The sequence below is a fragment of the Rousettus aegyptiacus genome, unplaced genomic scaffold (genome assembly GCF_014176215.1).
Source record: "Rousettus aegyptiacus isolate mRouAeg1 unplaced genomic scaffold, mRouAeg1.p scaffold_m13_p_10, whole genome shotgun sequence".
NCBI classification, from domain to species: domain Eukaryota; kingdom Metazoa; phylum Chordata; class Mammalia; order Chiroptera; family Pteropodidae; genus Rousettus; species Rousettus aegyptiacus.
The window spans coordinates 23,661,851-23,665,374 of record NW_023416285.1 but is presented as its reverse complement, the minus strand read 5'-3'; positions in this window follow the sequence as shown (position 1 = coordinate 23,665,374).

The following is a 3,524-nucleotide window of genomic DNA, read 5'->3' as shown; positions in this document are numbered from 1 at the left end:
ATTTTTTTTTCACTTTTATAGTTTAAAGAACTGAATTTCAAAATGTGAAATGATTTCAGAGTCACACAGCATGTAAGTAGAATGCTTTTTTTTTTCTATAATGTTCCCAGCTTTAGTTCATGTTGTATTAAGAGAACACATATTTAAATTACATGATGTCAAGAGAAAATGTTTTCAGAAACAATTCAGTGATCTTTTCCTTTTTACACGAGAAAACAAAAAGACATAAATCTGAATGAACCTCAAATTTTAAGAGCCCTAATGTAACTGAATTTTTTAAAAATATTTTTTAATTCACGAATTATTTTATCTTGCAGAAATTGGTCTCTGCAACAGGAACGGATTTAAAATAAAAAGAAAGTCCATTGGATATTTTTTACAATACCTTTATTGAGATAAAATTTATTTACCATAAAATTCAGTGTTTTAAAGTACACAATTCAGTGGATTTTAATAGTTTCTGGTAAAGTGCAATTTTGTACCCTAATTTAATAATGCTACAAATATGAACAAAAACAAAAACAAAACTCTCTATGATTAACATGTTAGGTAAAAAGATTCCTAGATATTCATAAAAGTTTTATATTCTTAGAAGAAACAGACTTTCAGATAAAAGGGTTAAATATCTCAAAGCCAGAAGATAGGAAAATTCTCATGCTGTCTTGACTGTGGTTTTGTTTTGTCTGTATTTATGTAAAGAAATATTTCAATTTTGTGAATTATAAAATAAGTTGAATTGAAGCACATGTGTTTATTAGCAAAACATTTCTAAGTTTTAAAAACATAAATATAAATATAGGTTTTTTATTTCTACATTTTTACATTTTCTACAGAGTTAGTTTTTATTAATTATTAATAATAAAACTGTTCAAATGTGCACAGATCTCTTCAGTCTTACATAAGAAAACAGAGCAAAACTAATTTGCTTGTCTCGTTCTTTCTACTCTCCACTGCCAAACTTTTTTAAAAGAGTTAAAAGTACACCATAATTGTACTCTAAGTGCCATGATTACACTGACCTTAGAAAGAAATTCAAAGCATAGAGCCTTCAAAATCTGGTGTCACTTTTTGTTTGCAAATTTATCTCCCAACTGTTCTTTCAATATTTTAGCTCTTGACTCCAGCCAATTTTATGATTGTCCTCTGAACAGGATGAATAAACTCTTTAGTGTGAATGTTCATTCAGAAAGCCCTGCCATCTACTCTCTCTGAACCATTTATCCAAGTTCTGACCTCATTTTTGCTTCAATATCAATTCTCGTCTCTTCCCTTCTAGTCTGAGTATGCCCATATAGCATCCTCTCTTCTCTGAACCTCAGTAGTATTTATTTCTGTAACTCTTATTTCTGCACTAAATCATGTATAACTTTGCACCGTTGTTTCAGGCTCCATGTTTAGTGTGTATGTTATTGCTTCCACTAGACTATAAGCAATTGAAAGTTTTGATTTTATTCTTTCCATTTCTGAAAAGTATATGTCCATGTAGAGATATCTGATAAGAATTGTTGATTTAATTAATGGGTACATAAAAGGAAGCATGAATTTACTACTTTTAGAAGAATCATAATTGATACTTAGGGAGAAAAAAAAAAAGTCATGCCAGGAAAGAAAAGAACCATGTGTCCAAGAAGACTTCAAGACTAACAAAAAACATATATCACAGTGAGAACTAAATGTAGAAAAACAAATTACCTCTCCCCCCAAACCAAAAAAAAAAAAATCATATATGTCATGAGAGTCCAAGGACTGGATTTAAAATTAGATATTTCCCTTAGACCAGGCAGGAATTAGGGGGTATCAGAAGAATGGGACATGGTGGTAAGTACTATTAATGAGAATCAAAGCAGAGTTCAACTCCATACGACCTTTCAAGCAAAAGTAAGATAATCAATTAGTAAAGATTAATGAGACCATTAATAGAGGTGCTATAAGAAAACTATAAGAATGAGGGAGATTTAATAATAATAGTCAAATCCCTAATCACTGGGAGACCTGGGGCTGGAACAAAAGGTCTCTGTTCCTGAGAACCTGTATATGATGCACTAATCCAATTTTGGGTACCACGGCAGCAAGGTCAGGATACTGAGTAAGAAATTCAATATCTTCTCAATGCTAGAGGCAAAATTTATTGTAGGGGTTAGGTAGGAACTCAGTCTGCAGTGGGAGACAAGAAGAGCTGGTTGCTATGACAAGATTAGACAAATAAAGCTACTAGAAAAAGCGTCCATCTGCCAAATTTTAAATGGACAAATCCACCTTGTTTCTGCATTCTATAGAAAATGTGGTGGGGTTTTGTTTTGTTTTTTTTTTGCCTTACTCCCTGATACCTGACCCTTGACTGGACTGATGCAGTTACAGAAACAATTGAAATGGATCATTCTGAGAAAAGCATCCTGAAATATTTTCCCATAGTCTTTTCTTACATCCTGAGATTTTTCCATATTCCTTTTCCTCCTAAAATAGGTTATTTACTTTTGCTGATTCTGTAAGCTATCCATATCATTTTAATATGTTCCATTTTGAGGAGATAACTAGAATTAAAAGGATTTAAACAAATATTACCGTCATACGTAATCTTAACACACAATGTCAAATAATGACCATTAGCATTAGCGTTTAGAATTGTATGCACTAAAGTGTGTATGACTAGAAAATACTGATTTCAACAAATACCATTTATAATTTAGCATGCAAGAAATCAGTAAACATAGACTTTATTCTCCAGTTATTCTTAAATAGTTATATATTTCTTTTATCATAAAAGCTTCTTTTATTTCTGAAAAAAAAAAACTTGGCACCTAGTGAGACTTTGATACATGTTTATCGAACAAGTATGTTTTTCCTAGAAATATTTCGCCTTTCCATTGAATCCAATCATGATTTATGTTTCTGAGACTGTAAATGATGCAGGGACTTTTACTTTAAAAATTGCCATCTATTTACTGAAGAGTTAAGGATATATTATCAAAGCAAACTGTTAACCATTTAAAAAAATAAAGTGTATAAGTAAATTTCTAGAAATATATTAATTTAAAAAGTGATTATCTAAAAGAGTAGTCTGCCAGTTAGAAACATTGACCTAAAGTGTGTGTGTGTGTGTGTGTGTGTGTGTGTGTGTGTGTGTATTCTTGCCCACCTGAAAAGTGCTAGCAAGTACCAGTGACATGGGTCTTGCACATTTGATGTGCAACTCCTATACACATGCTCACTCTCCTGCCTTCAGTTCCTCTGTTTAAGAACAGGAAACTGTTAGTGGCAACACTCTGGCTGATATTAATTGCCATGCCCAAGCTAAGAGGCAATTTATCAGATAACTGGGTCCCAAGCCATACAGGGCCTTAGAGATTAAAATGATCACCTTGAATTGCACTCAGAAGCTAAAAGGCAATCAGCGCAGATGGCAGAGCCCAGGTGTATCATGCTTCATGTAGCCCATCTAGTTAAGCAAGTGGACCACAGCATTTGCAGGGTCTGAAGCTCCCGAGTGGTCTCTTAAGTGTTGTTCCACACAAAGCTTGGAGCTT